Source organism: Dermochelys coriacea, chromosome 6 (genome assembly GCF_009764565.3).
Source record: "Dermochelys coriacea isolate rDerCor1 chromosome 6, rDerCor1.pri.v4, whole genome shotgun sequence".
NCBI lineage: Eukaryota > Metazoa > Chordata > Testudines > Dermochelyidae > Dermochelys > Dermochelys coriacea.
In genome coordinates, this window is record NC_050073.1 from 38,309,165 (window position 1) to 38,335,947 (window position 26,783).

Consider the following 26,783-nt stretch of genomic DNA (forward strand, 5'->3'; position numbering starts at 1 on the left):
GTGGTTACAGCCCGAGGTGTGCAGGCCGGAGGAGATTTTGGAGACCCTGGTCATAGACCATTAGATGTGGGGACTGCCACCAGATCTCCGCAAATGGGTAGGCCAGAATGATCCGTCCACCTATGACGAGATGATCACACTGGTAGAATGACGGATGACAGCCAGGGAACTGATCCAACTACCCAAGGAAGGCCCCTTTCGAAGCAAGCACCCCACCCCAACCCTGGAAGGTTGGGCAGCCAAACCCCTAGGGAGTCCTAGGTGGAAGAAGTGGGGAGGTGAAAACCAGCGGGGACCCCAGAAGGAAGGGATTGGCCTGAGTGGGGGGAACCCCAGGACTAAACTCCCTAATCCCTGGGATAGGGGAGTGATTAAAAACAATTATAGATGTTATGCATGTGGGGAGTGGGGACACATAGCAGCACAGTGTCCCAGCACTGAGGAGCCTATGGAATGTAACTTGGTGGATTGGGAGGTCCCATGCTCCCTTATCCACCTCACGGGGGTCACATTAGCCCCCCATAATTTCACCAGGCCAGTGAGGATAAATGGAGCAGAGACTACAGCGCTTGTGGACTCTGGGAATGCTATCACCCTCATCTCAGGTAAGCTGGTAAAAAATAGTCAGCTGCTACAAGCCAATCACATAGCAGTGATGTGCGTTCATGGGGCCGTGAGCCATTACCCACCATCCCAGTGGAGATAGAGGTTCAGGGAAACCCCATTGAGGGGACCATGAGCGTAGTTCCTAAACTCCCATATCCTGTAGTTATTGGGAGGGACTATCCAGGGTTTGATAATTTACTCCCCCCGGAGAGGCTGGAGGGAGGTGGGGACCATGAGGACAGCGACTCGTCACCGGGGGAATGTCAATCCCTGATATTCGCTGAGATTTTTCAGGATCTAGTCTCAGCCCCCCAAAAGACCTGGAAGACAAAAAAAGAGAGGAAGGCCGCGAAGGCCTTGGGAACCTGAATCCTGACCCAGGGCGAGAAGACCTCCCTAGTAGGCAGATGGACGCGAGCAGCCAACAGAGAAACTTCCACCACAGAAGGTGAGCCAGAAGCTGCCCCCCAGCCATGATGGCGATGAGCCATTGGAAGAAGCAGAAGCCGGCCCTTTGGGAGCTTGGGCAGGTTAGTCCCGGGAGAGAGACTTTTGGGCGGGACCAGGTGGAGGACCTCAGATATGATAACACCAGGAAAGAGGTGGCCGGGATTGATGGGATACCCGTGGATGGGAATGTCCAGGGTCCTGGACCTTACCTTATAGTGAAGAAAGATCTCCTCTACCGCGTGGTGCAAATGCAGGAGCAAGAGATACAACAACTTCTGGTGCCACAAAAACATCAAAAAGCCATATTGAGTCTTGCCCACAGTCACCTGTTTGGAGGACACCTAGGGGTAGAGAAAACCCAGGCATGGATCCTGCGGAGGTTCTTCTGGCCAGGAGTACATGAAGATGTCCGGCGATACTGCACCTCTTGTCCAGAGTGTCAATTACATAGCCCTCGCCCGCACTTGCGGGCTCCTTTGATACCTCTTCCAATAATAGAGGTTCCTTTCGAACGGATAGCCATAGATCTGGTAGGGTCCCTAGAGAAGACAGCTCAGAGCCACCAACATGTGCTTGTTGTACTGGACTATGCAACCCGGTACCAGGAAGCTGTTCCCCTGCGCAACAAAGCTTCCAAGACAATAGCTAAGGAGCTAGTACAGATCTTTGTCCGGGTTGGGCTACCCAAGGAGATATTGACTGATCAAGGGACACTTTTCATGTCCAAGCTGATGAAAGATCCCTGTTCATTGCTCCATGTACAAGCCCTATGGACCTCTGTATACCACCCACAAACAGATGGCCTTGTGGAAAGGTTCAATAGGACCCTCAAGGCCATGATCAGGAAATTGGTGAGTCGGGATGGGAAAGATTGGGATACCCTATTGGCTTACCTCATGTTCGCCATCCGGGAGGTTCCGCAAGCCTCCACGGGTTTCTTTCCATTCGAACTACTATATGGGTGCTACCTTCGGGGCATATTGGATATAGCCAGAGAAGCCTGGGAAGAGGAGCCAAATCCCGGAAGGAACATAGTTGAGCATGTACTGCAGATGAGAGATCGGATAGCCCAAGTTACGCCCATTGTACAGGAACACTTGGAGAGAGCACAGGAGACCCAACGACCCCATTATAACCATCAAGTGAAGCTTCAGCGGTTCCAACCAGGGGATCGGGTGATGGTACTAGTGCCCACAGCAGAAAGTAAACTGTTGGCCCAGTGGCAAGGACACTACGAAATAATCGAAGCCATGGGAGAGGGAACTATAAGGTGTGGCAGCCAGGCCGCCGGAAATCGGAGCCAATTTACCCCATCAATCTTCTAAAACCTTGGCACGATCAAGAGACATGCTTAGTCATGCAGGAGACCCTTCCCCAGGAGGATAACTTAGATGAGCAAGTGAGGATATCATCCGACTTGATGCCGATCCAAAAGATCGAGGCAGCTGACATGATTAATCGCAACAGAGATGTGTTCTCTACAAAACCAGGGCAGATGACTGAGACCTATCACCATATCCGCACGATCCCTGGAGCCAAGGTAACATTGAGACCCTACCAAATCCCAGCAGCCAAAAGAGAGGAAATCAAGGCCGAAGTAAAGAAAATGTTAGAATTAGGGATTATTGAAGAATCTTACAGTCAGTGGTCCAGTCCAATTGTTCTAGTGCCTAAACCTGACAGTACCATGAGATTCTGTAATGACTTTCGCCACTGAATGAAATATCCCAGTTTGATGCATACCCCATACCACGCATCGACGAATTGGTTGACCGACTGGGTAGTGCCCAATTCTTGACTACACTGGATCCAACAAAAGGGTACTGGCAGATTCCTCTGACCAAAGAAGCTAAAGAAAAGAAAGCATTCTCCACCCCGGATGGGCTATTCCAGTACACCATCCTCCCTTTTGGGCTACATGGGGCCCCAGCCACATTCCAGTGCCTCATGGATAAGCTGCTGCACCCCCATACTGGTTATGAAGTCGCATACCTAGATGATGTCATCATCCATACACCAGACTGGGGAACCCACTTGGAGAAAGTTGAGGCAGTACTGCGCACCTTAAGGCGGGTTGGCCTCACTGCTAATCCTGCTAAATGTGCCATAGGGCTAGCAGAGGCTAGGTACCTGGGATATATTGAGGGAAGGGGCATAGTGAAGCCCCAAAGGAATAAGCTAGAGGCAATTCAAAACTGGCCCCGGCCAACCCGAAAGAAGTAGGTCCGTGTGTTCCTAGGCGTGGTAGGCTACTACCGACGTTTTATTCCCCACTTCGCCACTAGGGCAAGTCCCGTAATGGACCTGGTGAAGGCCCGAGGTCCAGATATGGTAAAGTGGACCGAAGCAGCAGAGGGGACATTTACAGACCTTCGGATGGCCCTCTGTAATGACCCCGTACTCATAGCCCCGGACTTTAACAGGGAATTTGTTTTACAAACAGACGCTTCCGAGGTGGGGTTGGGAGCAGTTCTGTTGCAAATGGTGGGAGAAGAGGAACACCCAATCCTCTACTTAAGCAGAAAGCCTCTCCCAAGAGAACAGAAATCTGCAGTAGTTGAAAGAGAATGCCTTGCTGTCAAATGGGCTATGGAGACACTGTGTTATTACCTCTTTGGCCGGCGATTTTCTCTTGTGATAGACTATGTACCCCTCCAGTGGATGCAGCGGAATAAGGAAAATAATGCAAGGGTCACCAGGTGGTTCTTATCCCTCCAACCATTCCAGTTCCGCATACGGCACAGGGCTGGATGCCACCATGGCAATGCTGATGGTCTGTCATGATCATACTGCCTGGCGTCCCAAGTTACCCAACTCTATGGTGTTGAGCAGAGTGGGGGGATATGTGACGGGGCAAGGCCACATGGCTATGGAAGAGTAGTGGGAAATAGATATATTAGCTCCAGGCTAAACAAATCCCTGGTGCCAGGATAAGTGAAATGACAGCTGCTCCAGGTCAATTAAGACACCTGGGGCCAATTATGAACTTTCCAGAAGGAAGGGAGAAGGCTATGTTGATTGGGACACCTGAAGCCAATCAGGGGCTGGCTGAAACTAGTTAAAAGCCTCCCAGTCACTCAGGTGCGTGTGCATGTCAGGAGCTATGGGAAAAAGTTGCGCTGTTGGAGAGACTGAGTAGTACACACCATATCAGGCACGAGGAAGGAGGCCCTGAGGTAAGGGTGAAGTGGAGCTTGAGGAAGTGAGGGCTGCTGTGGGGGAAGTAGCCCAGGGAATTGTACATGTCATGTTTCTAAAAGGTCAGCTACCATAGCTGATACTATTAGGGTCCCTGGGCTGGAGCCCAGAGTAGAGGGTAGGCCGGGGCTCCCCCGCTCCCCGACCTTTGCCGCCTGATTAATCACTGAGACTGGGAGACAACAGAGACTGTGCAAGGAAGGATAACTTCTCCTCACCTCCCTCGCTGACTTATGATGAAAATGGCTCAGTAGACTGTGACCCTTGTCTCTAGAGAAAGAAGGGTTATGTGGAGGGTCACAGTGAGCCTCTGAGGCTAGCGAAATCTGCCAGGAAACGTGGGACCCATGGAGGCAAGGACAGAGCTTTGTCACACAGGTGTTCAGCTTTGTTCTTTCCCTTGGCGTGCAATTTGCATCCTCTGGATTCCCAAAGCATAATTTAGAGCAGTATCAGAGCTATTCTGGCCACAATGGCCCCGAGTGACTTTTATGAAGGCCAGGGTCTTGCCTACTACATCCCTACAGCAAGTAATCCCTAGCTGCCCTATTAGGGCATCTTGCTGGCTTCTTTGCTGACAAATCACAGCCTCTGGTGTTTAATTCTGGTGATTTATTTCTGTAGATTTCTGGTGTTAACTTGGTGAAAAGTTTTGAGTGGATTGGGCTTTTTCATAAAACGGATTTATGAACCATGTGGCTTCTGCCTATTTATTCATTGTTGTTTGTTTACTGTTATTAAAAAACAGAACCCTCTCCCCATTTCAGAGAATGAACAGTCCTCTGAAAATATAAATGCTGGCAGATATATAAACCCTTATTGCTTTCACCACAATTACCTCGCAATGACACAAACATGATTACATGCAACACTCCTTCTCCCAGCTGAAGATTAAAGCAGCAACACATTTCTTTTCATCTCACAAAACCTCTGCCAGTTCATGCAGAACGTTCATCTGCTAACAATAACAACAACTGAAATGTGGCAAATGGCATGTGGCAATGATCGAGGTTTAGCAATGTTTGGGGAGTTTTTGATTTCCTTCTGCTGAATGTAAATCACACATGAATGTGAGCAGCAATATTTCTTCCCTTAAACAAAGGGTAGTAATGGTGTGCCCAGTTCATGCTGCATGATATTGCCTGGGGTAACCAATGTGTGTAGAAACATTATTTATTTATATTTTATAGTTTTTTGATCTGGTTCTATTGGAGGAAAAAGCATGTTCCAATAAGTAGATGGAGGACTAGTTTTTGTGCTTGTTTTTCAGTGTTGGCCAGATCCTCAACTGATGTGATTTTGTGACTACCGCCTACCACCAATACTGTCTCATTGTTTCCTTGTATTCCCTCCATCTGTCTGTCTGTCTATTCATCTGTTGTTTCTTGTCTTGCACTTAACTTGTAAGCTCTTTGAGCAGGGATCATCTTCTTGTTCTGTGTTTGTACAGCATCTAGCACAGTGCGATTCCTTGGCATTATGGCAGTACAGATAATACTACTTGTAATTTATTTTAATTCTTTGATGGAAACTGTGTGTTCTAGAAGGATTGGTAGGTGCAAGAGATAGCTGGAGTGTGTCATAGCTATCTCTAATCTAGCTAGGAATTGGCTATGAGCTCCCTCTCATGTGGATTTTCCACAATCTCTTTTTTGGATACATACCGAAGCCATTAGCTGAAACAACAAAGACTTTCAAACATTGAAACCTCATTTCCAGGAGCAAACTATCCTCCAGACGCAGCACTTCCACGGAAAAGGGTGGAACATACTGAGAGGACAATATCTCACTAAGGGCCAGAGAGTGGGAGCCCTTATTCATGTTGCTAAGCAGTACTTAAGGTTTCAATGGGATACTCACAGGTGGATGTAAGGGATGAGTTGCACAACTAGGCTCCCAATGGGCAGATATTAAGCATAAGTTCATAGGAAGAGGAATCTCTGCAGGGGTTACTTGTGAAATCATGTCTGTTTCTTTGTGATGATATTTCTTAGAATGAAGTTAATGCAAAAGACATGCTTATCTGTTATTACTAAAATGTAATGCCTAGAAGTACTAATTTCTGGAATGGGTGGAAAAGGCTCTCCCTTTCTTCCTCCCAGTAGATGCTGGTATAAGGTCTTGATTTTTAACAGAACATTCTAAGTCTTTAGTATTTTTAGTAGCCACTCCTGGTTATTGCCTATGAACTTTCCAGATGAGGGAAACAGCATGTCTCCCTTTGAGGACATAGGCTTGGAAATCTGATTTCATTTTTTTCCTTTTAAATTCTTCATTCTTCTGACACTAGCTGCACACTGCTGTCAGTGGATCCAATTTTAATTGGGAACTATGAATGCTGGTAGATGCAGCAAATGTGACATACATAACACTCCTAAAAAAAAGAGCATGGAGTTTGGTCAGAACTGTAAAACACCCAGGCTGTCCTGCTAGCTTTCTATAAAGGAGCATCCAATAGTGAAGACATTTGATGGGATGGAATCTTACATAAATACACTATTACCTGGTTCGGAGTTACTGATACATCAGGAGGACAGGATCTGGAAAGTTTATGAATCAAGGGACTAACTGACAAGACTGGGTACTGGTTGTGGTCTGCTATTGCTATTGCTATCACCAAATCAGATGATGGAACAGGATGAGCCACTCCCTAAACATTTATCTATATACAGTGGCCCTCAAACTGTTTGTTTGTTTGGGATCGCCTTCTTTGTGTCTGCAATCGTTTATGAACCCCAACTACATATACTGCCAGCCATCTCTGAAGGCAGAGTGGAGAGCAGCGGCTGCTGGCTGGGTGCCCAGCTCTGTAGTACAGAAGTACGTGCCAGCAGTAGTACAGAAGTAAGACTGTCAGTGTGAAAAGTGATATTCGTCAATATCATTTTTCACAGAAGAATTAGTGCCCCATTGCCACCTTTATTTCTGCTCTGCTGCTGCCACCCCAGGATAGCTGCCTCCATGTGTGGGATTGAGAGGGTGAGAAGGAGAGTCTGAGCAACAGGGCTCCAACTGTCTCTTTTATCCCCACCTCCCGGGTGTGCCCGGCCCTTCTGCATAAGCCCCAGCCACCTGGGACTGACAGCCAGAGCTCTTTTTTATTTCTTTTTTTTATAAAGGTATTCAGCTTGTGCCTCTCGATGTCTTCCCATGACTCCTTTGGGAGACCCACCCCATAGTTTGAGAACCGCTTATTTATAATGAGTCAAAAGAAAAACCGTTATCACAGTAGATTTCAGAGCTGGTGACATGTTGGATGTCTCATGCTGTCATTGGTAAAACATCGTTGGCCTTTCTAATAATTATAGAAAACTTTTAAACACAAAGGACTGCTACCACTTGGGAGGTAACTCTGTATCAGACCTCATCCTGATTGGGAAAAATATGAATCGATTACCGAACTAAAGTACAGGTGATCGTGACTTAATTTCATTTGCTATGGACCAACAGAATATAGTCCCAAATGGAGATATATTTCCCAAAGTTGAAAAGAATTATGAATAGAGTTATGGAATTATGGAATTAGGAAGAAATATTTAATCAAAAAAATGTGAATGATTTTGTTTGAGAATGTTTTATTAGATGCCCTCCAAAACCCAGAATTCCAGTAACAAAAAAGGCTTCTGTGTTTTTTTAAACTCCTGGTATGAGAGGAGGTGAAAACAACTAAAATGGGGAAGCTGATAGCAATAAGTACAAATCAGCACTTATAAAATACAGACCACTGATAGGGAAACAAAAGGTATTGATGGAAAAATGTATGACTGGTAAGGTTAAGGTTAAGGAATTCTTCAAATACATCAGGAACAATACTAGGTCCAGTATTACCTGAGGATGGTAAAATGATCAATCTTGATGCAGATGTATTCAATAAATATTTCTGTGCTGTATTTGAAAAGAATTGAGATGGTGTATCTTACAGTGATAATGAAATACTTTCCATTCTATCAGTAACTAGAGAGGAGATTAAACTGCAATTATTGAAGTTCAACCTGTCTAAATCTGCGGGAGCAGATAACTTGCACCCAAGGGTCTTAAAAATAATAAGCCACTACTGTTTTGTTACCAACAAACAAAAAGTCTTGGAACAATGGAAAGTTTTAGAGGACTTTAAAAAAAGCTATTATGCCAATTTTAAAAAGGTAAACAGAATGACCTGGGACACTATAGGCTAGTTAGCCTGATATCAGTCTCCTGCTCAATTTTTTACTCAATATGTTCCTCTGGATAAGTCTGAAGGCCTCATATATTCTCAGTCCTAGTCACTCCGATATATTTAATGTAGTTGCATGGTTGAATTAAAGCATCACTCCAAAGATGTTAATTTCCTAATAAAAAGGACTGGAATTATTGTTAGAGCCTGTGATGGGGGTGTGACAAAGGCTCTGAAAGGGTTAATATGGGGTTTAGAGCCAGTCATGCTTTCTACCTGCACCTAAGGTGGGCCAGGCTTAATTAATGATGAAGCCTAGCTGGGGAAGGAGCTGGGAGATGAATACTATTCAGAAAGCAATTCTGGAGCACAGGTGGGATTCAGGAAGGAGAAGAAAACACTCTGGGGTCACTCTCTCAGGCTAGAGAGTAGAGAGATTCTGCAGGATCAAGGAGAAAGCCCAGGAGGAGAGTTGGCTTTAGAATCCTCTCCTAAGTAGAAAAGTCTGGGAATTTGGGTCAGTCAAAGGTGAAAACATGGAGCTGACACTAATAAATGCTGGGGTGTTTGGATCTGCATTTTGGTTCAGGCACATCTCTAATCTTGACATTTCTCCTATCCTTCCTCCTTGTGCCAGTTGTCTTTCTCCTATTGAATCTGCTTGACAAAGGCAAGCAGTTTCAGTCATATTTATGTAGGCCAAGGAGAATCATCTTGGTCAAACTGATGGTTTGCACAGAACTTTACATTTTGTTTGCCAAAAACTTGGGTTAGTTTTTAGTTCTCAATTGCCAGCTTTCTACCCTGCAGTTAGCTACTGGCAGACTTATCTATCTGGGCTTTTCAGAAGCCATAGTATCTCTTATGCTATTTTAACTAATCTTTAGCAATCTGCTAGTGAGTATGAATAGCAAGATCAGATGTATCTTTAATATAACTTTTTGCCCCAGAATTACATGACCCCACCATTATGTGAATTTCCTCTTCTAATCAAGACAAGACATGTCAATATTCCAGTAGATATAATAATGAGTGTTAGCTATTCAAGATAGCTAGTGGAATATTTTTGAACTATCCATACAAACCTACCAAACCCTTTCCTTGAGGCACATCCCTGACAGTTCATTTTATCATTCAAAGTAGTAGGATACTGGGCTTAATAAATGCAGTGCAAGATGATCCTTAGGAAACATCAAGACACAAGCCATTTAAAAAAAACTTGTTTACAGGTGGACTCTGTGTAAACAAAAAATGCAGTATACACAGTACATTTGAAGCAAACCTTGTTTTTTTTACTCCAAATCGTTGCCATCATTTTAGATCAAATGGGGCCAGATTCTCAGCAGGTGTATATTCAGCATAGCTCCAGAAATCACTTAAATGAGGCTCAAATTTTTATTTTTGTAAACATTGGAATTCATTGTATTAAATTTACAGATGGGCCTGAACCAAAATATAGATCCGCACTTTTCATTATGAGCCTACCTCCAAGTTTAATTTCACATAAGGGGATCAAAATCTCTGAGCTTGTTCCTGCTTTGTCTGTTCAGTGGTGGTATTATTTGGCTTGAAGTAACCTTTTTATATTTGTTCCAGTCAGTTTATGTAGGTCTTTGGCATAGTAATCAGCAGGGGAGAAAGTGTTTCCTGATTTCTTAGAATTTAACATTTCACGCACACATAAGCATTTAAAGAATCTATTACTATAACCTGGAAGTCCACTAATCACAAATGCCAAGTTTTCTCTTGAAACAATGATCTGATATTTTAAAATCTTGCAAGCTTTATATGCAAAATCATCTCTTCTCTGATTCATCAAGCATAACTCGTAAGGATCCCTCAGGGAGTTGTATGCTTTGCCTGTCATTCTGGTGAATATGGGAAAATACCAGAGGAAAATTAGCAGAAATGACTGCTCTTGTGCTTGTCATGTTTTTTTCTTAATTTATAATGCTAACAATACAATGAGATTAATTGACAAATTTCAAATGGTGACAAATCTGAATACTATTTTTCCTTTCTAGAGAGATAATCAAGTTTCTTATTTACTTATTTCAGATGGAATTTCATATCCTTTATTATCCTTTTTCTTTAGGGAATTGCTTTTGGGTATCACCCCATCAGGTTACAGTAATTAGCATAATTTTTGGCAAATGGGAGGTCACATCTGGAGCAGATATGTCTCCTCAGAGCAGTTTCTGTATTCATGTTTTATAACCTTTTATTTATCTTAACCCTTGGATGACCTTTATCAGCTGTCATTGTCAACTAGGGATCACGGCTCTTGACAACTGCTGTCAGTTCTAAAGAGATGTAAATCTCTTGTCAAAGCATGTAGCACTGGGAAACCCATCATCTCTGAGCTGTTGAGTGCATCAAGGAATAATGGAAAAACACACATGTACAGTAAACATGAATTTCCCTAGAAACTAATTTGCCCTACTTACTATCAAAAACAGAGTGACAAATATTTAATCTGCCACATATTTAAAATAGATTAGAATTACATTGGATGAGATATTATAACAACGGGAGAAAAGTCTATATATACCATCTTGGTTTCAGTTTCTGTATAGTATAATTTGAAACAAAGTTACATTGGGATTGTTGTTGACCAATGGAAGTCCCTTTTAATAAGAGAGGAATGAATTTCTATTTAATCTATCAGGCTTCTAAAAACCGGTTAAACACTAGACAAAATTGGCTAATCTGTAGCAGTGCTGTTGTAAGGTTATTTGAATAATTCAGAGAAAGGGAGCAGTTTAAAGCACCAATGTCACATAAAGGAGTGGGTTTAATAAGTAACTTATTGATTCCCTAGCCCACAATTTCTGGCTTTTGCATATGAAAATAGTGGAGAGGGAATAACAGTTATTACGGGATTTTTTTTTCAGGAAATGCCAACTAATAATTAGAGCATTTTGTCATGTTACATAATTATTTAACCCAGTAGTCACTACAAGTCAGTATAAGTACCTAATCTCTGGGAATTTGTCCAAGAAGCCTATGGTTTGAAGAATCTGCACGGACTCTGACTATGTAAATGAAAATGCTAGTAAGATGTTTGCCAGATATAGAAATTCCTGTTCAAACCTGAGTTAAGATTATATAATCCTCAATTTGATTCTGATGGGTTTAGACCAGAACTGAAGACAAACACAGGATGCTCAGCAACACTTTATGTGTTAAAGCTGGCCTCGATTCAGCGCTTGAGCACATGCTGAAATTTAGCAAGCGAGTTTTCCCACAGAGTTAAGCACATATGTAAATCTTTTGATGAACTGGGGCAAGATTTAACAAATTGTGTTGTCTGGGCTTCCACTATTTGCCTCCACTTCTGGTCTAAAAACATCAACAACCACATATTGTTGAGGATGATATAGATTCATTGATTAGTGAATCATCCCATACCTGCAATACTATGTAGTCCCACCAGTCTGTGCTTGTTTGCCTGGCCCAGGATCAGCATTCCACTGCATCAACCAGCCCCACTGCTGCCATGATGTCTCAATTGCTACAGCCTGTGCTTTAGTGCTCTAGTATGAGTTGTGCCTGTGTGGCAGGGCCTCTTGCTGAGTAGAGAGTGGCTCCCAGGGTAGCAACAACAGGGGCTGAAGTGCTTGGAAGCATTGCTCCCTACCTTTGCTCAACTAGCCAGTTCTGTATGTGTCGGGGGGAGGGGGGGGACAGGGGGTTTGTGTGGACACAGCCATTCCCTTTCCTTCTCCCTCAGTCCCCTATATCTTTGGGGTACTGTGCAATCTTGGGTGAGTAGGAAGAGGCTGAAACTGTGGCCACTGTTTATGCTGCTATGTTCATTCTCTCCACCCCCACCCTCCATTCTCCCCCTACCTCTCCTTTTGTTCATTTACATAAGGATCAGGAACAATCTGGCTAAACATTCCCTCCTATTCAAAATCACATGTAAGGGGGAAATAAACAAATATTTTTGTAGATTTTAAAGACGCAGTAAATGTGAGATGCTGTCAGGGAAGGTTTGTGTGACAACTGATCCACTGTTCTGCAAACATTGCTTGAAGGAAGCAGCAGGGAATTTAAGCTGCCAGACATTCCCAGAAGTAAAGTTTGACAATGGGTGGCACTGCTGGGAATGGTAATGAGGGGTGTCTTGATATCCCCGCACCGTAGGGAATAGAGCTAACTACTTATCTTTGCCTTATGTTTATACCTATAATATTGGATTTTTCAAGAGTCTCCACTAACTGAATCTATGGTGAAATTTCAGCATTTCTACTATTACATTAGTGAACTGTGTTTGAAGTCTGCTGACATTTTATCAAAGGCAAAATCATGAGTTTTCATAAACACACACTGTGGTAGAAGAACTTTTCTCTATTTGTATTCATTATTTTCTTGAGTAAACATTGTATTTCAAGACAAAGGGCAGCTTTTCATCTGTAGAAACTCCTTTTTATTTTCACTGAAACCAACAAAAAGAAATATCCAAAACCAGAATATTTTGCTTTTGCATACATGCACAGTATACTTGACTGGTGATGAAAATATATTGGCAGAGCAAATATTCACATGACTTGAAGTCAATAGATTTACACATCTTCAGAGATGCTTAAACATTTTAGGGTATATGCACAGCTGACGTTAAGAAGCTAGCTGTACACTGTGTCATTTCTAAAAATGGGGAAGGCAATATTTACCTTGCTGTGGCATTGTACAAATTAATTGGATAACATTTGTACAGCACATTTGAAAATGGAAAGCCCTATCCAAAGTGCCAAGTACTATATTAATAACAATAACCTGCAGGGCTAGCAGCTGGAAGTAGTTGGTTACTTTGATCTCCTTGATCTACACAAGCTACTCATATTGTTTGATACAAGGGTGACCAACCTGAGCCTGAGAAGGAGCCAGAATTTACCAATGTACATTGCCAAAGAGCCATAGTAATACATCAGCCCCCTATCAGCTCCCCCACCCTGCTACCAGCGCCTCCCACCCACTAGCAGCCCCGCCAATCAGCACCTCTCCCTCCCTCCTCGCACCTCCCGATCAGCTGTTTCGTGGCATGCAGGAGGCTCTCGGGGGGAGGGGAGAGGAGCAAGGGCATGGCAGGCTGAGGGGAGGGGTGGGAAGGTATAGCGTGGGGCAGGGCCTGTGGCAGAGCCAGAGGTTGAGCAGTGGGTTTTGCCACAGGTTGGAAATGTAAGCAAACATGTTTGTCTTAGCAATTGGCTGAACAAGAAATAGGACTTAGTGGACTTGTAGGCTCTGCAATTTTACATTGTTTTGTTTTTGAGTGCAGTTATATAACAAAAAAATTATACATTTGTAAGTTGCACTTTCACGATAAAGAGATTGCACTACAGTACGTGTATGAGGTGAATTGAAAAATATTATTTCTTTTGTTTTTTATAATGCAAATATTTGTAATAATAAATATAAAGTGAGCACTGTACACTTTGTATTCTGTGTTGTAACTGAAATAAATATATTTGAAAACGTAGAAAACATCCAAAATATTTAAATAAATGGTATTGTATTATTGTTTAATTGCATGATTAATCACACTGTTAATTGTGATTAATTTTTTTAATCACTTGACACCCCTAATCTGAAGTAATGAAACTTTAATGATACCAGCGGGTACCTCTCCTTGTGTGTCTACTCTAGCCTACTGTTGGGGCACAGCCCGTTTGATCTATCTACAGCTGGTCAGAAAATGAGAAGGAAAAGTTTTAATGAAAAAACTATGCATTTTTTTTCTCTTTTTTTGACAAAACTTTCAAATTATAGAGCTGGCCAGAAAAAATTTTTTCATGGAAATGTTTTCCCCTTCTTTGTCAATACTGACATTTTTGAGGTTTTCTGGGCTGCATTAGCTGCACTTCAAACCCAAAGTATCTAGACAGCCCACTGTGTCTGGAAGGGGAAAAAGGTTGAAGTGCTCCTTGTCACTTGTGACAATCTGGCTTCAGTCTTCTAAGTTTTCTGCTTCATCTCTTCTTTTTTAGTCAAAGTGGCCACCAACAAGAAGTGTGACTTGGGAACGTTCAGTGCTGAAAAGTTTTTGTATTGTGGAGAAGAAGCCAGAGATATCAGATAGATAAAAAGGGGCCAGGACCTAAAGTGGACCAGATTCTGATCTCAGTTACGTTGATGTAAGAATAGAGTAGATCAGATTCTCTCCCTCCTTACAGGTAAAGAGGATATTAATTCAAATGACTTTATAACAAAACCATTTACATAGGCTCATTATTTAAAAAAAAATCCCCAAAATGTCAACTTGGAGAAACACTCTGATTGAAACAATTGGAAATACCTTCATAGAGGTTCTGACTGGTTGCTGTGACTAGGAAGGAAGGAAAAGGAAACCCTTTCTGAGCAAAGAAAAATCCTTCTGTTCCCTATTTAAGCCTGACTACCCAGAGCTAACACAAGGAACCAACTGAGATCAAGCAGACTTGTATTGTATTGTAGTAAATTTGACCTCCACTGTACCCCAGCTCAGTTAAGAGATCCTTGTCTGGGGATGATGAACTTTCCAGAAATCTTTTGGGAAGAATGAAGAGTGACTGATGCAGGTAGCAAAGGAATGATCAGTTAATCAAAGGTTAATTCTTGCAAATGCAGTGGAGTGCATTGTCTACAGGCACACAGTCTTATTTGGCTCCCACATTCTAGTTCAAATGCCCATTATGGTTAAGTTGTAAAACTTCAGCTATACATATTAGGCTGAAATGATCTAATTGAAGGGAAAATCTTCCCTGTATTGCAATATACCACTTACTGTAGCTACTAAATGGTGTAATTATAGTTGCTAGCCTCACCTCTACCATCTATGTGAATAAGAATGGCCATACTGGGTCAGACCAAAAGTCCATTTAGCCCAGTATCCTGTCCACTGACAGTAGTCAATGCCCGGTGCCCCAGAGGGAATGAACAGAACAGGTCATCATCAAGTGATCCATCCCCTGTTGCCCATTTCCAGCTTCTGGCAAACAGAGGACACCAGAACAGATGAACCATGAACAGATTAAAGCAATTTCAGATTTATGTTGTACTTTATTTGATAGGTTCCATTTTGGTACTGTCACTCATACATAATAGAATCTTCCTCCCTCAATGCTCACATTGACTTCATTGTAAGGTACTACTGAATAGGAATAAGGGTATTGCATTCTGGCCTGTAATGAGTATTACAGAAATACTTTGTGTAGTCTGCAAAAATCCAAATTTTCTTGTATTTACTTCCTTGGGCTTTGAGGGGAAATCTGGTAAAAGGACCAAACAGCTAGCTCACATCAGACCATAATCAGTGATGAATGCAAAGACCTAAACCATGGTGTACATTACCATAGGGTGTAACTGGTAAAACACCAGCATGACTTGCACTGAGTAATCATTCATTTGGCTTGTGAAACATGAAGGGTATAGCAAGAAAAGCAACTAACAAACAATACAGCATGCTGATTGCTTTAACTTATACCTTCCCCAGTCTTTCAGTGATCCCCTGGAGAGCTTAGCCATGTTGGGTGTATTTTATTCCACAGTTGAAGATCCAGACTTAAAATGTTTACAAAGATGTAGTCAGTGAAAATACTCAACATTACGTTTGCTGTCTTAGAAACCCTTGCTTAGTAAAATTGTGTGACAAAAGTTTTGCCATTTTAACATAGCTACGTGGGATAGGTTATTAGATTACGTCATCCCCTCCCCGCTTCTACAATTTGGTTGTCAAGCAGTGCCACAGAGGATACTGCCCCAACAACTTTAATTATATGGTATGTTTAATGAGTGCCATCTTAATTGTAAATGTTTAGAACTGGGCCAGCATGTTGGACAATTTGTGTGCACACTGCTGTGTGGGATATCAGGGTTCAAAGCTTTCTTCTAGTTTCTTGCTTGAGGGTTGGAGAAGGGGTAAGACTACTAACAAAACAGAAAAAATAGACTACTTCACAAAAATTTACAATGTCATGGTTATGGTGAGCTAGGAGTTTCAGACAAGAATATTTTTCCAGTGCTCAGTGTACACCGGCTCTGTTGGTTAACCCAAGGCAACTGTCATTTGGTTTTCTTAAAGTCAGCTATTTGGTCAAAAGACATGATGACTTGTTTAACCCATCTTTAAATTAATGTCATGAGAGTTGACCTTTATAAAATGATTCCATAAAGCAAATCACAGCAGATAGAAATAGATACTGCAATGCAGTATCATTTCAGTGAATATTTCATCTCAACCTTTTCCTATTCAGACATATCCAGAGAGGGAATTGATGATGTAAGAAAATTGTTGTGCTCTTTTGTAGGAAGCTAATGAAAATGACAGCATCCTGCAAAGCAGTGTAGTCTTTTCACATGACCACATAATTTTGGATGCTAATACTACACACCAAAATAGTGAAAGAAACTGTCTTGCCAAATGACATTGTATAATTCTAACAGTCAAGCATTGTCAGCATTCCATGCAGTTTATTTTTTTTGTCAACTCCACCCTGTATATATCAGGGATTTTTAAAATGTCATAAAAGGGTCATAACCTGTTTCCAACTATATCAACCTGTCTACCAGTCTAGTGAAGTTACTAAAAATGCTTTGCACTGCTATATCCCATTGTTAGGGTTTGGAAGATTAGATTTTTATTGGTAAATGTTGCTAAACATTGATTTCACTGTACACACAAACTGATGGGAAAATATTGCTGTCACTAATACTTTGCATTGCTTGAAAACTTATTAGAGTTTGATTTAAAGATATTGACTTTGTATATTTTGATGTGATGTTGACAATTTGTGTTTTAATGCTTTGAATGATTCTTCAGATTACCAGAACATAACTGTAATATTGGTTCTGGACAGAAAAAAAGAAGTGTTCCAAACAAAATAAAATTCTCAAAATTAGGAACATAGGAATTGCCATACTAGATCAGACCCAGTACGCCATCTAGTCCAGTATTTTCTCTTTGCTGAAGGGATGCTAGCCATTGTCAGACAATTATAGAGGAATAGATTCCAACACCTGTCTGATAGAGCTGATGGAGGAAAAGATCCGAGGTTTGGAGATGCAGGTGGAAAGTCTGGTTGAGTTTAGGAAGGGGTTTGAGCAGATGATGGAGCAAAGATATGAGGTATCTGAAGGGAAAAGCTCAGACTCACAGATGGAAAGAGGGCTGGGGAATTTTGATGGGAGACTGGGTGAGGAAAGTGGTCAGTGGAAGCATGTGACTAAAAGAACCAGGCAGAATAAAAGACGGGCTAGTGAAGGAGAAACAGAGCTTAAGAACAGGTTTGCAGAGTTGGAAAATGAAGAAGGGGCTCATCAGGTACTTGTTGAAGGTAGAAGGGTAAGGAAGAAGAGAAGAGAGGCTAGTCCTACAGGAAAAGCAGAAGAGTTAAGGGAGACTACACCAAATATGAGCCCCAGGAGGATACAGGATGGGTTGAAGAGGATTATAAGGGAAAATAGGAATGGAAAGAACTTGCAGCCAGAGGGAACAGGGGAGAGACTGGAGAATAGCACTGTCACCAGGAAAAGGCAGGTCTATGTCTAAAGAGTCTATGGGGACTCTTTATTGAGAAGAATAGACAGGCCTGTAACTAGAGCTGATCCAGAGAATAGAAGGGTGTGCTGTCTTCCGGGTGATAAGATACGGGATGTAGACCTGAGGTTGAAAAGGATCCTAAAGGGAGCGGGAAAGAATCCCCTAATTATCCTTCATGTGGGAACAAATGATACGGCTAGATTCTCGCTGGAAAGTATTAAGGGAGACTATGCTAGGCTGGGGAAGACGCTTAAGGAAATTGAGGCTCAGGTGATCTTTAGTGGGATCCTTCCTGTTCCTAGAGAAGGGCAACAAAGGTGTGACAAGATTATGACTGTCAACAGATGGCTTAGGCAGTGGTGCTATAAGGAGGGCTTTGGGATGTATGGCCACTGGGGGGCATTCACGGACAAAGGACAGTTCTCTCAGGATGGACTTCATCTGAGTAGGGAAGGAAATAGACTTCTAGGATCGAGGCTGGCACAACTGATAAAGAGAGCTTTAAACTAGGAATTAGGGGGAGATGGTTGGGAGATGTCCAGGTAATCTCCACACCAGATTTTAGCATTGACAGGGAAGAAGACGAAGTAAGAAAGGATACAGCTGTGGTTAGGAGAATGTATATAAGGAGCGAGAGTGGTGTGGATACTAGTCTAATAGGTTATACTGGCTGTAGAATGACTGTGCCTAATAGGGTACAAAATGTGAGTGAGGCCAAACAGCAAAAATTAAGATGTTTGTACACCAATGCGAGGAACCTAGGTAACAAAATGGAGGAACTAGAGCTACTGGTTCAGGAAGTGAAACCAGATATTATAGGGATAACAGAAACATGGTGGAATAGTAGTCATGACTGGACTACAGGTATTGAAGGGTATGTGCTGTTTAGGAAAGACAGAAACAAAGGTAAAGGTGGTGGAGTAGCATTGTATATCAATGATGAGGTAGAATGTAAAGAAATAAGAAGCGATGCAATGGATAAGACAGAGTCCGTCTGGGCAAAACTTACATTGGGGAAGATAACTAGTAAAGCCTCTCCTACGACAGTGCTTGGGGTGTGCTATAGACTTCCGGGATCTAATTTGGATATGGATAGAGCCCTTTTTAATGTTTTTAATAAAGTAAATACTAATGGAAACTGCGTGATCATGGGAGACTTTAACTTCCCAGATATAGACTGGAGGACCAGTGCTAGTAATAATAATAGGGCTCAGATTTTCCTAGATGCGATAGCTGATGGATTCCTTCATCAAGTAGTTGCTGAACTGACTAGAGGGGATGCCATTTTAGATTTAATTTTGGTGAGTAGCAAGGACCTCATAGAAGAAATGGTTGTAGGGGACAATCTTGGCTCAAGTGATCATGAGCTAATTCAGTTCAAACTAAATGGAAGGATTAACAAAAATAAATCTGCAACTAGAGTTTTTGATTTCAAAAGGGCTGACTTTCAAAAATTAAGGAAATTAGTTAGGGAAGTGGATTGGACTGAAGAACTCATGGATCTAAAGGTAGAGGAGGCCTGGGATTACTTTAAATCAAAACTGCAGAAGCTATCGGAAGCCTGTATCCCAAGAAAGGGGAAAAAATTCATAGGAAGGAGTTGTAGACCAAGCTGGATGAGCAAGCATCTTAGAGAGGTGATTAAGAAGAAGCAGAAAGCATACAGGGAGTGGAAGATGGGAGAGATCAGCAAGGAAAGCTACCTAATTGAGGTCAAAACATGTAGGGATAAAGTGAGACAGGCTAAAAGTCGAGTAGAGTTGGACCTTGCAAAGGGAATTAAAACCAATAGTAAAAGCTTCTATAGCCATATAAATAAGAAGAAAACTAAGAAAGAAGAAGTGGGGCCGCTAAACACTGAGGATGGAGTGGAGGTTAAAGATAATCTAGGCATGGCCCAATATCTAAACAAATACTTTGCCTCAGTCTTTAATAAGGCTAAAGAGGATCTTAGGGATAATGGTAGCATGACAAATGGGAATGAGGATATGGAGGTAGATATTACCATATCTGAGGTAGAAGTGAAACTGAAACAGCTTAATGGGACTAAATCGGGGGGCCCAGATAATCTTCATCCAAGAATATTAAAGGAATTGGCACCTGAAATTGCAAGCCCATTAGCAAGAATTTTTAATGAATCTGTAAACTCAGGAGTAGTACCGAATGATTGGAGAATTGCTAATATAGTTCCTATTTTTAAGAAAGAAAAAAAAATGATCCGGGTAACTACAGGCCAGTTAGTTTGACATCTGTAGTATGCAAGGTCCTGGAAAAAATTTTGAAGGAGAAATTAGTTAAGGACATTGAAGTCGATGGTAAATGGGACAAAATACAACATGGTTTTACAAAAGGTAGATTGTGCCAAACCAACCTAATCTCCTTTTTTGAAAAGTAACAGATTTTTTAGATAAAGGAAATGCAATGGATCTAATTTACCTAGATTTCGGTAAGGCATTTGATACCGTGCTACATGGGGAATTATTAGTTAAATTGGAGAAGATGGGGATCAATATGAACATCAAAAGGTGGATAAGGAATTGGTTAAAGGGGAGACTGCAACGGGTCCTACTGAAAGGCGAACTGTCAGGTTGGAGGGAGGTTACCAGTGGAGTTCCTCAGGGATCGGTTTTGGGACCAATCTTATTTAATCTTTTTATTACTGACCTTGGCACAAAAAGTGGGAGTGTGCTAATAAAGTTTGCAGATGATACAAAGCTGGGAGTTATTCCAATTCAGAGAAGGACTGGGATATTATACAGGAGGATCTGAATGACCTTGTAAACTGGAGTAATAGTAATAGGATGAAATTTAATAGTGAGAAGTGTAAGGTTATGCATTTAGGGATTAATAACAAGAATTTTAGTTATAAGTTGGGGACGCATCAATTAGAAGTAACGGAAGAGGAGAAGGACCTTGGAGTATTAGTTGATCATAGGATGACTATGAGCTGCCAATGTGATATGGCTGTGAAAAAAGATAATGCGGTTTTGGGATGCATCAGGAGAGGCATTTCCAGTAGGGATAAGGAGGTTTTAGTACCATTATACAAGGCACTGGTGAGACCTCACCTAGAATACTGTGTGCAGTTCTGGTCTCCCATGTTTAAAAAGGATGAATTCAAACTGAAGCAGGTACAGAGAAGGGCTACTAGGATGATCCGAGGAATGGAAAACTTGTCTTATGAAAGGAGACTTAAGGAGCTTGGCTTGTTTAGCCTAACTAAAAGAAGGTTGAGGGGAGATATGATTGCTCTCTATAAATATATCAGAGGGATATATACAGGAGAGGGAGAGGAATTATTTCAGCTCAGCACCAATGTGGACACAAGAACAAATGGGTATAAACTGGCCACCAGGAAGTTTAGACTTGAAATTATATGAAGGTTTCTAACCGTCAGAGGAGTGAAGTTTTGGAATAGCCTTCCAAGGGAAGCAGTGGGGGCAAAAGATCTATCTGGTTTTAAGATTCTACTCGATAAGTTTATGGAGGAGATGGTATGATGGGATAATGGGATTTTGGTAAGTAATTGATCTTTAAATATTCAGGGTAAATAGGACTAATCCCCTGAGATGGGATATTAGATGGATGGGATCTGAGTTACCCAGGAAAGAATTTTCTGTAATATCTGGCTGGTGAATCTTGCCCATATGCTCAGGGTTTAGCTGATCGCCATATTTGGGGTCGGGAAGGAATTTTCCTCCAGGGCAGATTGGAGAGGCCCTGGAGGTTTTTCGCCTTCCTCTGTAGCATGGGGCATGGGTGACTTGAGGGAGGCTTCTCTGCTCCTTGAAGTCTTTAAACCATGATTTAAGGACTTCAATAGCTCAGACATAGGTGAGTTTTTTTGTAGGAGTGGGTGGGTGAGATTCTGTGGCCTGCGCTGTGCAGGAGGTCGGACTAGATGATCAGAATGGTCCCTTCTGACCTTAGTATCTATGAATCTATGAATATATAAACACCTGAAGGGACTTTTGTGATCATCTAATCTGACCTCCTATGTAACACAGGCCATAGAACTTCCCCAAAATAATTCCTAGAGCAGAGCTTTTAGAAAAACATCCAATCTTGATTTTAAAATATACAGTGATGTAGAATCTACCATGACCCTTTGTCAGCTGTTCCAGTAGTAAATTACTCTCACTTTTAAAAAATGTCCACTTCATTTCAAGTCTGAATTTGTCTAGCTTCAAATTCCAGCCATTGGATTTTGTTCTATCTTTCTCTACTAGATTGAAGAGTCCATTACTAAATATTTGTTCCCCATGTAGATACTTATCTACTGTTGGCATCCTTTCGTCTGTGAGAGATGGTGGGAATTGCAGCCTATGATGTAGATAGTTTGCAATGTCTCATGTGACTGAATAAACTAATCCGAGATTTGCATGATCTTTGGCAGTTATTGCAAATGTATGATCTTGGTTGGGAGCTGCTTGCTGCCTACGGGCTCTTTTCTCTTCAAGATATAGGAGCCAGCTCCCGTCATGGACTTTCATACCCTGATGGAGACGATGGTGCCACTTTGTTATGATCAGTTGCCTAGATTTCCCATTGGTCAGGATCAATTCCAAATTCCTTCATATCTCGCTTGCATGTATCTTTATAGCAAAGCTTGGGATGTCCTGTTGTTCTTGTTCCCTCTGATAGCTGTCTGCATAGCATAGACTATAATCATGTATCTATAATATAGATACTGATAGACTATAATAAAGTCACCCCTTAAATAACTGTCTCTTTGTTAACTAAATAAACTGATGTCTTTGAGTCTATCACTGTTTAAGTCATGTTTTCTAATGCTTTAATCATTCTTGTGGCTCCTCTCCAGGCCCGCTGACAGCAATTTCAGGCCCCTGGGCAGAACAGTCAATGCCCCCTCCACCACCCCAGAAAGGGATGGCTGAGGTTTACGGCACTCCTTTTTATCCTGTTGAGAACACATTAGAACCCACTATGAGTAAGTTATGACCTTGCTTGATCTAGTTAACTTTTCTTTCCAGATACAGCACCAGTATTAAAGAAATTTTGAGCCTAAACTGAATATGTCAAATTTGTTATTTTGAATTATATATTTAAATTAAATAAATACATTATGGAATGAAATTAATTAATATATAAAACATTTAAAGAAGCACAGAGTAAGAAAACACCTAAAGTATCAAGTAGGCTAATTAAACACCTAATAGTGATTCATGTGTAATCTAAAGACAAGGAAAAAACTGATCTACAAGATGTAACTGAATATGACCAACAGAGTTAAAATATACAATACAATACTTGTGCTGCTGGAGCTGTGGGATATCAACACCCAGAGCAATGAGGAAACAGCAGGCATGGTACGCCATATCTACCAGGAGATCTCCGAGTAGGCAGCTGGGGCGAAGGCAGAGGGAAAACCCACGCCTCATTCCCTAGCTGAGCAGTGGAGGTGGCCCTGCATCCTTTGCTCGGGATAGTGGCTCATCAGCCAGTACTAGTGGCAGCAAAGGGGGGCTACCCCTGGCTGCCTCTCAGCAAATGTAGGGCAGCTCGACTAGGTGGCTGAACTTGCTGGCTTGTGGTTGGCTAGAAGCTGTATCCCTGGGGGAGAAAATCTGGTAGCGCAGAGGGAGCTTGTTCCTCTTTGAAGTCTCCCTGTCCTCAGCCCTGCAGCTGAAGAACCAGGCACAGCACAGCTCCTGAGCAGCCAGAGGAAGCAGCCAAAGGAGGCTGCTGTTGTTGATATTCTGCCAGACTGTCAGACCAGCAGGGTGCAGCAGCACTCTGCCAAACTGTTACTGTCACAATGGGGGATTCAGAGTAGCAGCCGTGTTAGTCTGTATTCGCAAAAAGAAAAGGAGTACTTGTGGCACCTTAGAGACTAACAAATTTATTTGAGCATAAGCTGTCGCGAGCTACAGCTCACTTCATCGGATGGATTCGGTGGAAAATACAGTGGAGAGATTTATATACACATACAGAGAACATGAAACAATTGGTTTTATCATACACACTGTAAGGAGAGTAATCACTTAAGATGAGCTATTACCAGCAGGAATGGGGGGGGGGGGGGAAACCCTGGTGATAATCAAGGTGGGCCATTTCCAGCAGTTAACAAGAACATCTGAGGAACAGTGGGGGGTGGGGCGGGGAGAAATAACATGGGGAAATAGTTTTACTTTGTGTAATGACCCATCCACTCCCAGTCTCTATTCAAGTCTAAGTTAATTGCATTCAGTTTGCAAATTAATTCCAATTCAGCAGTCTCTCATTGGAGTCTGTTTTTGAAGTCTTTTTGTTGAAGTATAGCCACTCTCAGGTCTGTAATCGAGTGACCGGAGAGATTGAAGTGTTCTCCTATTGGTTTTTGAATGTTGTAATTCTTGACGTCTGATTTGTGTCCATTTATTCTTTTACGTAGAGACTGTCCAGTTTGACCAATGTACATGGCAGAGAGGCATTGCTGGCACATGATGGCATATATCACATTGGTAGATGCGCAGGTGAATGAGCCTCTGATAGTGTGGACATCATACCAAAAGGACTGAAGGTAAAAAATCCATTACAATCTACATACCACACAGACTATGCTGACAGCTTGTGCCACACACTCTCAAAGAAACTGCAGAACCACCTGATCAACATCCTCTACAGCAAACAGGGAAAGATTAAGAATGAGCTCTCAAAACTGGATACTTTCATAAAGAACCAACCTTCCACACAAACTTCCTCATGGCTGGACTTTACAAAAACTAGACAAGCCATCTACAACACACACTTTGCTTCTCTACAAAAGAAAAAGGACACTAAACTATCTAAACTACTACATGCAACAAGGGGCCACAACAGTGGTTCCCTTAACCCACCCAGCAATATTGTTAATCTATCCAATTATACTCTAAGCCCAGCAGAAGAATCTGTCCTATCTCAGGGACTCTCCTTTTGCCCCTCCACCTCCATGAACTTGATACAGTTCTGTGGTTACTTAGAATCCTATTTTCAATGTCTCCGACTCAAGGAATATTTCCAACACACCTCTGACCAAAATATTAACCCACAGAGACCTTCCTACCAACACTACTTAAAGAAGGATTCTGGGTGGACTCCTCCTGAAGGTCGAAACAACAGACTGGACTTCTACATAGAGTGCTTCCGCCGACGTGCACGGGCTGAAATTGTGGAAAAGCAGCATCACTTGCCCCATAACGTCAGCTGTGCAGAACACAATGCCATCCACAGCCTCAGAAACAACTCTGACATCATAATCAAAAAGGCTGACAAAGGAGGTGCTGTCGTCATCATGAATAGGTCAGAATATGAACAAGAGGCTACTAGGGAGCTCTCCAACACCACTTTCTACAAGCCATTATCCTCTGATCCCACTGAGGGTTACCAAAATAAACTACAGCATTTTCTCAAGAAACTCCCTGAAAAAGCACAAGAACAAATCCACACAGACACACCCCTGGAACCCCGACCTGGGGTATTCTATCTGCTACCCAAGATCCATAAACCTGGAAATCCTGGACGCCCCATCATCTCAGGCATTGGCACCTTGACAGCAGGATTGTCTGGCTATGTAGACTCCCTCTACAGGCCCTACGCTACCAGCACCCCCAGCTATCTTCGAGACACCACTGACTTCCTGAGGAAACTACAATCCATCTGTGATCTTCCTAAAAACACCATCCTAGCCACTATGGATGTAAAAGCCCTCTACACCAACATTCCACACAAAGATGGACTACAAGCTGTCAGGAACAGTATCCCCGATAATGTCATGGCTAACCTGGTGGCTGAACTTTGTGACTTTGTCCTCACCCATAACTATTTCACATTTGGGGACAATGTATACCTTCAAGTCAGCGGCACTGCAATGGGTACCCACATGGCCCCACAGTATGCCAACATTTTTATGGCTGACTTAGAAAACGCTTCCTCAGCTCTCATCCCCTAATGCCCCTACTCTACTTGTGCTACATTGATGACACCTTCATCATCTGGACCCATGGAAAAGAAGCCCTTGAGGAATTCCACCATGATTTCAACAATTTCCATCCCACCATCAACCTCAGCCTGGACCAATCCACACAAGAGATCCACTTCCTGGACACTACGGTGCTAATAAGCGATGGTCACATAAACACCACCCTATATCGGAAACCTACTGACAGCTATTCCTACCTACATGCCTCTAGCTTTCATCCAGATCACACCACACGATCCATTGTCTACAGCCAAGACAAGACAGATCCATTGTCTACGATATAACTGCATTTGCTCCAACCCCTCAGCCAGAGACAAACACCTACAAGATCTCTATCATGAATTCTTACAACTACAGTACCCACCTGCTGAAGTGAAGAAACAGATTGACAGAGCCAGAAGATTACCCAGAAGTCACCTACTACAGGACAGGCCCAACAAAGAAAATAACAGAACGCCACTAGCCATCACCTTAACCTCTAAAACCTCTCCAACGCATCATCAAGGATCTACAACCTATCCTGAAGGATGACCCATCACTCTCACAGATCTTGGGAGACAGGCCAGTCCTTGCTTACAGACAGCCCCCCAACCTGAAGCAAATACTCACCAGCAACCACACATCACACAACAGAACCACTTACCCAGGAACCTATCCTTGCAACAAAGCCCGTTGCCAACTCTGTCCACATATCTGTTCAGGGGACACCATCATAGGGCCTAATCACATCAGCCACACTATCAGAGGCTCGTTCACCAGCGCATCTACCAATGTGATATATGCCATCATGTGCCAGCAATGTCCCTCTGCCATGTACATCGGTCAAACTGGACAGTCTCTACGTAAAAGAATAAATGGACACAAATCAGACGTCAAGAATTACAACATTCAAAAAC